General features: G+C 38.6%; 2 protein-coding genes across 4 annotated transcripts in view; one reads left to right on the top strand and one right to left on the bottom strand.

Annotated features, from left to right (window-relative positions):
- TRPC5 (transient receptor potential cation channel subfamily C member 5) overlaps window positions 1-12,271 on the top strand; it is a 255,505-nt gene that overhangs the window by 163,171 nt on the left and 80,063 nt on the right. The gene's annotated exons all lie outside the window — the stretch shown is intronic.
- Window positions 1-12,271, bottom strand: part of TRPC5OS (TRPC5 opposite strand) — a 55,882-nt gene that overhangs the window by 5,360 nt on the left and 38,251 nt on the right. For all 3 annotated transcript variants that reach the window (XM_032331230.1, XM_032331229.1, XM_032331228.1), the window contains one exon: window positions 3,786-3,886. The gene's annotated coding sequence lies outside the window, so the exon portion shown is untranslated. The remainder of the gene's footprint in view (window positions 1-3,785; window positions 3,887-12,271) is intronic.

Raw genomic sequence — 12,271 nt, 5'->3', positions numbered from 1 at the left:
TAATGAAAAGAAATTATGAGAGGAATTTGGTATTAATGTAGAGTGTGGATCAGAAAGGAAACAGAAGAAAAGTGTGTGTTATATATTACTAGAGAGTACCATCACATTTTTCAAAGGAAACAATAGTCTACTATGGTACCCATTGCCCAAGGGCACAAGAGAAATACGCTCACACAAAACTGATTTAACTTCTGGCTTCTCCTTCACTCAGGTGTTTTGTTTTGTTTTGTTTTGTTTTCTCAGCATCTCTACCTCCCTCGAGGACTCTGTTATTCCTCTTCTTGCTCAATAGACATCCATTTATTCACCTATGTGTTTCATTTTATTTGACTTTCTCTGTATCTCCATCTTCCACTATCCCTTCCTGCCATCTTTTCTTCTCTCTCTCCCTAAACTGGAAAAATTTTCAAAAATAAATTATATTCCACTTATTGAATTGATACTGTATTGAAAAAGTTTTAAATTATACAATCTGAATGTATAAAGCAGAGAGGTGGAACATTTCATAGTTTGCTGTTTTATAAAGATAACTGTAATTGCTTTTTACTTATGCAAACCTCGATTTATTTCTTCCATCACTTGGTCACCTTTGAGGGAAAAAAATACCCGACTTAGCCTTAACCCTGTTGACCATTGTGTTAACTAATCCAAAATCCCTAGCTTCAAAGCATCTTGGAACCTAGGACCTGGGGTATTGGGGAAGACAAGAAGGGTGTTAAGAAACTGCTAAGTACTGCAGTACTAAGAAAGAGTAAGACTATAGCATCAGCTTATTCCAGTTTTGATAATTTTTTAAAGCAAGTAACCTCTGATACCTTAGTTTGCCTAAAAGGGGTATGCAGGATAGTTTGTGCCTACCCCCAACTTATGTTAAGAGCTATTAAAAAAAAAAAATCTCTTAAGTCTTTTTGTTTTTATTTTTATTTCTTTTTTATCAGTATATAGCATTAAATTAGTTTCAGGTATATGACATAATAATTTGATATTTGCATATGTTACAAAGTGATAACCACCATACAGCTAACCCCCTTCACCCTTTTTGCCCACAACACAATCCTCTTCTTCTCTGATAACCACCAACCTGTTCTCTTTATCTATGAGTTTCGTTTTGTTTTCTTTATTCATTTGGTTTGTTGTTTAGGTCTCACATATAAATGAAATCATATAGTATTTGTCTTTCTGCCCAACTTATTTAACTTAGCATAATACCCTCTCTAGGTTCATCCATATTGTTGTAAATGGCAAGATATCTCTTTTTAGGGCTGAGTAATATTCTGCTGTGTACATAAACCACATCTTCTTTTCCATTCACCCACTGACAGACACATAAATTGCTTCCATACCTTGGCTATTATATAATGAACATGGGGTATGTGTATCTTTTCAAATTAGTGTTTTTTTCTTCAGATAAATACTCAGATGTAGAATCACTATATTATATGGTAGATCTATATTTTATTTTTTGAGGAAGCTCCATAGTGTTTTCCATAGTGGCTACACCAATTTATATTTCCACCCACAGTGTTTAAGGATTCATTAAGGGCCCTTCTATTAGCTGTTCCTTCTGCCTGGGATCCCTTTTCCCAGGGGGAAAAAAATGGCTTCTTGTCATTCTGGTCTCAGTTTAAATATCATCTCCGATTTCTCACCCTCCAACCTAAAACAGCTCCCCTAACTATCCTTTCTTGTTACGCATGCAGTGCATTTTTGCATTATGATACCTGTAGGCTAGAGGAAGTTGGACAACTTTCAGTTTTTTCGTTCAGAAAATATTATCAGGTTGCAGCTGTGAATAGGCATAGCATGGAGTACAAAGCTAAGCCAATTCATCAAAACCATGGTAAATAAAATGAGCAGCAATCCACAAACCAAGAGAAAATATTCACAAAACATATATCTGACAAAGAACTTGTAACCAGAATATACAAAGAGCCTTTACTGGGAGGTGGGCAGTGGGTGAAGTGGGTGAATGGAGTCAGAACGTACAAACTTTCTATAAAATAAGTAAGTTATGGGGATGTAACATACAGCATGGGGACTATAGTGAATAATACTGTACTGCATATTTGAAAGTTACTAAGAGAGTAAATCTCAAAACTTATCATAGCAAGAAAAAATGTTTTCTAACTATGTATGTTGATGGATGTTAATGACATTTATTGTTGTGATCATTTTGCAATATATACAAAGATCAAATCATTCTGTCATATACCTTAAACTAATATACTGTTATATGTCAATGACACCTCAATTAAAAAATAGTGCCCCTACACCTCAGTAATAAAAAGATAAACCAATTAAAAATAGGCAGAAGATCTGGACGGTCATTTCACAAAGGAAGAAAAATAGTTAATAAGCACATGAAAACATATTCAACATCATTAGTCATCAAAGAAATACAAATTAACATCACAATAAGACACCACAACATACTAACTAAACTAGTTAAAATTAAAGACTGACAACACCAGATGTTGACAAAGCTGTGGAGAAACCAGAATTCTCACACATTGCTGGTGGGATATAAAATGGTATAACCCTTTGAAAATGTCTGGCAGTTTCTTACAAAACTAAGAAAGCACCTACCTTGATTACCAGCAATTTCATTCTGAGGTATTTAACCAAGAGAAATGAAATTCACATAAAGACTTTTAGAAGAATGGTTATAGCACCTTTATGCATAATAGGAAAAAAAAAAAAAGAAAAAGCCCAGTTCAATCAAAAGGAGAATAGATAAAGAAAATGTGGTATATTCATACAATGTAATACTAATCAGCAAGAAAAAGAAAGCCACTACTGATAGGGACCACAGCATGAATGAATATCAAAAACATTATACTTAAAGAAAGAAGCCAGACATGAGAGAATACGTACTGTAGGATTCCATTCATATGCAATTCTAGAAAATGCAAAATGACCTATGACGGAAAATAAATCAGAAAAGTGGTTGCATCTAGGGGAGAACTGATTGGGAAAAGACATAAGAGAACTTTCTTTTATAATATATATGGTACATATATATTATATGTATAAATATAGAATATTCATATATTATATATGATATGTTTCTTACATAATATATGATATATAATAATATAATTATATTTTAGGTAGAATTTTGGGTTACAAGGGAATATGAATACATATTTGTCAAAACTCATTAAATAGTACTCATTAAGATGTGTACATCTCATTGCATGTAAATTTTACTCCTTCCAAAACTGTAACCAAGCATAATCCCAATCTCAAGAACCACATATGAGATGAGATGACATGCCCATTAATAATTATTCTAATAAACACTCACATGTGTAGACCTATTATGTCTCTGGGAAATCCACTTGTCTTACATTAGGACGTCTATTCCTCACAGTTAACCTATGAAGTTATAGATGGAAGAACTGAGAATCAGAGAAATTTACAAACTTGCCCACAGTCACGTGGTCAAGTAAAGATGCAGAACCAAAAGTCAACCCAAGTCTGACTCCTAAAGTCCTATGCCAGAGGGCACCAATTCAGGTACCTACATAGAGCAAAATTTGCCTTGTTAAGACCAGGGCCAACATCTCATTCTAAGCAGGGATAGAACTGAGAATGTTAGTCCCATTTGCCTTCCCTGGAAACTGGCTTAATTCCAAGTTGACTGTGAGCCCTAAGGCGGAGAGATGGAGACAACCTGATCAGTGCCCTCAGGGATCCTCATCATCTGCGAAAGAAATGCTGTGGCCATTTTAACTGCCCTTCCACTGACCTACTGAGTTGGCCCAAACGCTCAAACTACTCACCTGTGATAGAGCTGAGATGGATGAGAAAGTCAAGGTTCCAACCCGTGAATATTTTCTGGACTTTCACTTTCAAGCGGGAATGTGAACACTCCTGTCACAAACTAAAAAACAAAAAGAAGGATAAACTGCAAAATCAATATGTAAAGATATTCCTGATCTGTGAAACAAGATGAATGAAAATTTCTGACAGCACAGAGCCTTTCCTAAGTGAGCTGGTCATCCTAAGCTTTTTTCATGAAACATTTGCTCATTCCGGGCACAAGCTGAAGATGAAGTTTGGCGCCAAGGCAGAAGGATGCTACTGTGGAAAAGGAGAAATCTCCGTAACATTTGAGGTTGGTGTAATGGATTGGAAATTTGAGAACCCTGAAATTCAGGATTAGTTTTCTTCACCTGAAGTCAGCTGAGCTCAAGGCTCCTTACTAAGCATGGAAAAACTAGGTGAAATTTCCCACAGTCTTATGGTATTCCAAGACAAATTCTCATTAGAGGGAAGGGAACTGCCACAAACATACTACCAGTCCTTCCTTCAAAATGGTACCTAGATTTTGAAGCTGGGAGGCTGTGGGGTTGCTAATGAGTTAAAAAACTCAAAACTATCCCCAAAGGGCACTTTGGACAAAGTGATTCTAAAACATACAAGGGTTTTCAAAGGGCTTAGTATGGCCAAAACATCTTGAAAAACAAAACTGGGAGACATATATTGCCAGATATGAAGGCGAGCTATGTAATTTAGACCTATGTAATTTTGACAGCGTGGTACAGGCACAAGGACAAACAAATCAACAGAACCATGACCTTATCTCATATCACATACCAAAATTAATAATAATTGTAAATGGGTTATAGACCTAATATGAATGAAAAAACAATAAATCTCCAACAGCAAACCATAGGCAAATATCTTCTTGACCTTCTTTTTGGACACAAAAAATATTAACTATGAAAGAAGATTGATAAACTGGACTTCATAAAAATAAATAATTTCCATTTATTAAAAGACCCCTTAAGAGGGTGAAAAGGCCAACCACAGACTAGAAAAAAATATTCACAGTATGTATGTGTATATCTAACAAAGGACTTGTATCCAGTATATACATAATTTATAGTCTTTCAAATCAATAAGAAAAAGAGAATTTAATTTTTAAAAAAACAAAAAAAAAAGTTTACAAGAATTAAATGGCACTTCACAGATGAGAACATCCAAATGGCCTACAAGCATATGAGTAGGTTTCATTACTGCACATCAGAAAAATGCAAATTAAAACCACCATAAGACAAACAAAACCCCACCAAAGAATAGCTAAAATGGAAAAAAACCTGACAGTACCAAGGGTGGAGAAGAACACGGAGAAACTGGAACTCTCATACATTGTTGGTAAAGTGTTAACTGGTATAAGTACTTTAGAAAACTGTTTGACAGGGATGCCTGGGTGGCTCAGTTGGTTAAGCATCTGCCTTAGACTCAGGTCATGATCCCAGGGTCCTGGGATGGAATCCTGCAGCAGGCTCCTTGCTCAGCAGGGAGCCTGCTTCTCTTTCTGCCTGCTACTCCCTCTGCATGTACACACACTCTAAGTATCTCTCTGATGGACAAATAAATATCTTTTTAAAAAGGAAACCTTCTGACAGTATCTACTAAAACCAAACACACCTCTATCCCATGACCCTGCCATTCCATTCCTAAGTATCCAAAAGAAAAATGTACAAATGTCCCTCCCAAAAAAACATGTACAAGAATGTTCAAAGAAACCAGATACATAAAAGCACATATTGTATAATTCCATTTATATGAAATTTTAAAACAAGTAAACAAGTCTATGGAATGGAAGTGAATGAAGTGGTTACCTTTGGGTAGGGGTTATTGACTGGCAAGGGATATGAAAAAGCTGTCTGGGGTGCTAGAAAGCTTCTACATCATAATATGATTACATATGTGTTAAAAAAAATTCAGTTGTACCCTTAAAATTTGTGTGCTTCACTGTATGTGTGTTATATCTCAAAAGAAATGTTTCACTTTTAACTTTGGGTCTCTATCCTGTAAAACCAGTAAGGACAGCAAGACAGTGATGAGAGTCTTGCCAGTGTTTAGCAAACCAGTCATCAAAGCCAATGACAATGGAATGACATCTGAAGGTGCAGAGCAGAGTCCATTTGGCTCATGTGCTAAGTAAAGCAAGAGAGCCTTATAGCTAGATATAGTTATACCCTGACACAAGATGAGATGACTCACATCTTACAAGTAGCTCAGAAACACAGCTGGCACAGAGAGCAAGCTGGCCATCTCATAACTAGGGTCTTTAACCCCATAGGTTTTTATTAATCTCACTCTTAGGACATTTTTATCAGCACAACTAATCAAGAGTCGTCGTTTTTCTTTTAGCTGATAGTCCTACCCCTCTATTTTGTGATGCTTAAAACTAGCAAACTGGCAATAAGTGTCTAACAGTAGGATGGAAAAGGAGCAAAGGAATCCAAATCCTCTGGGTCTATGTTTATAGTCGATAAGCTTCTCTGCATCAGGCAAGGTAAATTAGTTCATATCCAAGGGGAACAGAGGCACGTATGTGGGAGAGATTAAAATGCACCTTTGGTGAGTAGAGGTGCCAGGTTCCTATCTACAAACAGTAAATTTTTTCATAATGCTCTCTTCTCCGGTGCTGCAGTACCATTTAGATACATGCATTCAATACAGATTTAAAAAAAAAAAAAAAACACACCCAGACATTACTTTTCATTGCTGTCCCCACCCCTGAGGAAAACATCAAGAGGTCCTTGTTCCCAAAGGGCAAATCTTACAATTTTTAAAAAGATCTTATTTATTTATTTATTTATTTATTTATTTGACAGAGCAGGAGCTAGGAAAGGAACAGAGGAAGAGGGACATGCAGGCTCCATGCCCGGTGCATAGCTTGACACAGGGCTCGATCTCATGACCCTAAGACCATGACCTGAGCCGAAATCTAGAGTCAGACGCTTCACTGACTGAGCCACCCAGGCACCCTGACAAATTTTATAATTTTGACATAGCTGGTGCTGTCTGGGGGGTTACAATGAGCACAACAGTGTTTACCCTTTAAACTCTTTTTTTTTAACTGACAAACCTTTGCCTTTAAAAAAAAAAAGCTGTGTGCAATAAGGCATTTGCCTGTTATAGGATCTGACATTTAAAATCCCCATGAACCATCTTTAATTTATCAAGAGAGAAAGGAAAGAATTGTGCAGCTGAAGAGCTAAACATGGTCCCTTCTTGAAAATATATGAAAAATTCAAAACAGAAACTGGAAAGAGAGGGAGTAGGAAATGTCCTTATGGTCAATTTAAACTGAATTGTACTGAATTTCTTTCCTCCTCCTCCAAATTTGCTCACTGCTGCAGAGAGAATCACAAATTCTTGCTTACCCTTCTGAAAACCAACTTAGTCACTGGAGAAAAACAACCACTTTTGAAAATGTATCTCTTGGTTATTTTCCTAGACAGACAAAGAATTTCCTCAAAAACTATTCAAACTGGAGAACAGCTCCCCATCTTGACTTGGTGGGACCTAGCATGGAATTGTCCCTAAATCTTGGCTTCAGAGCTATACTACTTCTAGAAAGATTCTTGGCTTTTAAATATTACCAGTGCAGAGGACAGGGTCTAAAATAAGGGAAATAAGAACAAAACTTGGAAGTAACAGGAAAAGAGATTCTATTTTCACATCTTCTCTCAGCTTTCTGAGAAGGAAAAAGGCAAGTCGCCATTGTTTGTATATTTTCTTTGGGAGAAACAGTCACATGATGCTAGTGGTTGTAAGGGTAGGCTCTGTGTCAAAGAGATCTGTGTTTGAATCTCAACTTTTCCACTTACTACCTTCCAGGTAGAAGGTAGGGTACTAGAGTACTGCCTTACCATGGTAGTAAGGCTACTCTGCCTCAGTTTCTCATCTGCAAAATGAAGGTAATAACAGTAGTGAGAACAACATGAGTTAATATACACAATGAGTTTAGAAAGAAGCTCTTAATAAATTCTAGCTAATGTAGTTGTTCTGGAGAAATTCTGGGATCTGCAAAACGGTGTGTGGTGCATCCCAGGTACTGACTAGTGACCCCCTGAAGGCAGAAGATCTGCAGCTGCAGATACTACAGAAACTGGAAGGAAGGACCAGAGATAACAATTTATCTCACAGAACTAACATGACTCTGAACTTGGATAAAGGTATGAGGGAGCAGGACGGTCTTGTGACTCTTGCTCACAGGTCACCCATTCAGAAGACCTGAGACCAATCAGGTAAGGCTCCTTGAGAATTAGTGGATCTTCCAAGCCTAACTCCTTGCTTTTGAAGCACACACTCACTTTGGCTCCTAGTTCTGGCAGGGAGAAGCTGGCTACACGTCAAGAATGCTCATTGGCTATTCCTCCAGTAGCACCAGCTGTGTGGAAAGGGCCCTCTGCTTGGTCTTATGACAATGGATCTTTCAAAGCATTAACTAGCTTATTCCTTGGAAACATTTACTTGGAAAGTAATTGGCAAAGTCATTAAGGCAAGATAATGAAGGCCATTACCCTGTGTCTAGCATTACTTCACCTGAACGAGCCCAGACTTCAAGATCTTCCTACATGAATTGTTTGGGTAAGAAAAGGAGCATTATACATAGATCTTTCTATACTTTTTATTCTCCACCATCCTAGCCTGGATTTCATCCTGAGTTTTGAGAATACATCTCAGAAATTTGACAAGAGCAAGACTGAGCACCAGTCGTGGCCTCCTCTCTGTTTCTGTGGCAAATGCCAGCTTGCCAGGAGAGAACCAGTTTGTTTCTTTTTCCACCTGGAACAAAGATCAGAGGCCATATAGTTCTTCCTTCTGTCTGCAAATGTACTTACTACTTATCCACCAAAGGAGAAGTGCTTCTGTTTTTAATGATCTCAAAATAAGATTCCATACCCTCCCTTAGTAGTTCATCTGTATTTCATTGTTTCTGTCCTCTGCTAATTATATCCTCAAGTACCTTCATATACATTAACTTATTTATACTGATAACATCCTGTGAAAAATGATTATTCCTTTTTTATGATGGAGGAAGTGAAGACCCAACACAGATAAGGCTCTTGCTGGGATTACACAGCTGGTTAGTAGCAGAGCAAGAGTGAGAATCTGATTCTTTGGCCTCTCCACCCTCTGTGCTGTCCCTTACACTGTGATCCCCTAGTAATATTCTGGGCCACTCCTAATCACCAACAGAATAAAAAACTGATAGGATGGCATTGAGAAAAGCATATGGCCATGGTATGTGTCTTACCAAGTGACTCATAGGCCATAAGTCTCCTTGAGAATAACCATCTCATTGTCCTCATCCTGTTGTTCCCAGAGTATACCTATAGTCGGAACATTCTAGTAAGAAGGAAAGATACCAAAAACCTATATGAACATTAAAATCACCCAAAGACTATATGTTGCTCCATGGAAATAAAAAATAAGACTTCTCCATTTTTGACCTCTGAGATAAATACAATCAGAATAAACTGGAAGAAGGGAGGCACAGAAAACATTTCTTAATATCCTATACAGAAAAATGCTTTGCCCTTGGGCATGAATTTATAGTTTCCTTTCCCTCTGAAGATTTCATTCCTCTACCTCTCAAGGTTCATAAAGGGGCCAAAGGTTAGCAATTTAAACATGGGTGAAGAGCTCATCCCATTACCTATATGCTTGGGGCTCAGAAAAGCACATCAAGGCAGGGCCCCAGTTCTTTGGTCTGGCAAGAGCCCTCAAATGGATGGAGTTGTCCTTTCAAGATTCAAGATTCAGGATTCTTCAGTTTTCTTTTTTAAATATTAGCTAGAGGCAGGGGAATCTCAAGACAGTTTTGCTCGATGAGAACAAAATCTCTCTACCTCATGACTGATATTACCAGGTTAAATATTTCTGTTCTAAAACACATACTTTTGGGGCATGGGTGGATCAGTCGGTTAAGCATCTGCCTTCAGCTCAGGTCATGAACCCAGGGTCCTGGGATCAGGCCCCACATCGGACTCCCTGCTCAGCAGGGAAGTTTGCTTCTCCTTCTCCCTCTGCCCCCTGCCTGCTCATGTGCTTTCTCTCCTGCTCACTCTGTCTCTCAAATAAAATCTTTAAAAACAGATAAAACACACACTTTTAATGAAATGTAATGGCGACTCCACTTAAATACCCTTGCCCAAGTCCCCAGTGGCCTCCACACTTGACATGGTTGATCACTCCCCAGGTCCTCCTCTGTTCCACCTATAATTACTTCCTTAGTGATCTTCTGCAGGCTGAAAATAATGCCTATAACACAGATGACTCCCTAGTTTATTTAGCTAGTTCAGACCTTCCTCCAGAGTTTCACCCTTGCTTATCTAATTGCCTTCATGCTGACCTGTGATATCTGAAACTCAGTATATCCCAAACTGGATCCTTGGTCTACCCTCCAAAACTTACTCTACCTATACCCTTCTCCAGCTCGGTAGATGACAACTCTATCTTTCTCACTACTCAGGCAAAAAAAAATCTTGAGTTTATCTTTGACTCTTTTCTTTTCACAATCCACAGCCAATATCCTTTTGGCTCTGCCTTCAAAATACATTCAAAACTAATAACTTGTCATTGTGAGCCACCAGCATCTACTTCTCACCCTGATTATTTCAACAGCCTCCTCACAGGATTCCCTTTGCCTCACCCCAGTGTCTTCTCAATACAATGGCCCAAGTGAGCCCTTTAAAATGTAAGTCAGAATTAAGCATCCAAGTATTGATTTCGGCCCAGGGTCATAAGATTGAACCCTGAGTTGGGCTCTGTACTGGGTGTGGAGCCTACTTAAATTTCTCTCTCTCCTTCTCCCTCTGCTCCCCCTGCAAGCGCTCTCTCTCAAAAATAAAATAATAAAATAAAATAACATGTAAGTCAGACCATATCTCCTCCTCTAATAGTTCTGCATGCCCTTCAGAGTAAAGCCCAGATCCTCATAATGGCCTACATGGCCCTCCACAATATAGTCTCTAACTTCATTCCTACTTCTTTACCCCTCCCTCCATTCCAGCCACTCTGGCCACTTTGCCATTCCCCAAACTCACCAGGAACACTTCCTCTGTACGCCCTTTACACTGGCTATTACTTCTGCCTGGAATGTTCTTTGCTCAATATCTGAATGGCTAAACTCCTCACCTCCTTCAAACTCTTTGCTTACATCTGTCCTTCTCAATGAGAGCTACACGTACCATCCTTTTAAAAACTTAACTTCCCCCTCCCCACCTGGCACTCCTGAGCCTTCCTTATTCCTTATCTATTCTGCTCTACCTTTTCCTTTTTCTTAGAACTGGTCACCTTCTATATATATTGTATAGTTTACTTATTTATTATGATTACTATTTGTGTTATGGCTCCCCCCTTCAGAAGGTAAACAACAAGATAGTGATCTCTGTTTCATTTAAGCATGCACAGTGGGTACTCAATAACTATTTGTTGAATGAATAATACAACTAATAATTCCTCACATTTTTTTATAAGACTTTATACTTTTTCTACTGTTTTCATATTGTATCTCATTTGATCTTCACAGTTACCATATACTGTGGACACGGCAACACAGAGTTCATTTACATCATCTTCATCTTACATTTAGGAAAACTGACACCCAGAGAGGCAAAATGATCTATCCAGAGTCACATAGCTGGAATGTAGTAGAACCAGAAGACTAGTTCTGTGCTCTTTTTCCATAGCCCCCGACATTGTACAGCAAGGCCCCCAGGCCTCAAGCCAAGGCCTTCCATATCTTTTGTTAGGACAGAGATATGGTCTGCTTAAGCCATTAACCCAATGCCTTGAAGCTGAATGTTCTTCACCAGCTCATGGAAATACAAACACATGAAGTCATCTAAAGCTTATGCAGGGAGTCACCATGTGCGTGTCAGAGAAAATAATGTTATTCCCACATGGCGTCCTCTCCAAGAAAGAAAGCAACGCTTGAATCTACCAGCTGCTCAGTGGAATAAATCATTCGCCTCTTCCCAACCAGCTCTGTCTTCCTCTTGTATTACACAGTGAACCAAACAGTTCCCCAAAGCAACCTAACAGCAAAAAGCAGGAAATTGCAGTCCAAGAAGGCACTACCTAAAGTGCATCCTAATGGTCTCCTCCACTGTGCCACCACTTGAGCCACTGATCATCCATGCTGTAAGCTCTCCCCCTCTATCACTGCCATATGAGCAGAGTGGAGGCTGTCCCTTTAAATGTACCACAGAAGAGGAAGCTGGTGTTTATTTGGCAGGGGTAAGGGGAACAGGATACTTCATGCTTGGCACATTGCTACCATTGGCATCCAATCCAGAAGCTGCTACATTCTGCAGGGGTGGCAACTATTTTATCCTCGGGATAACATAGTGGAAGATATAGCTATATTTACATACAGGCTTTTTAACAGAGACACCTGTCACCCCTGGTAAGCTTACAGGAGGCAAAAGAAATGGCACAGCCAGGAAAAGGCAAG

This window comes from Mustela erminea, chromosome X, assembly GCF_009829155.1.
Source record: "Mustela erminea isolate mMusErm1 chromosome X, mMusErm1.Pri, whole genome shotgun sequence".
NCBI lineage: Eukaryota > Metazoa > Chordata > Mammalia > Carnivora > Mustelidae > Mustela > Mustela erminea.
This window is presented reverse-complemented; position numbering and strand designations above follow the sequence as displayed.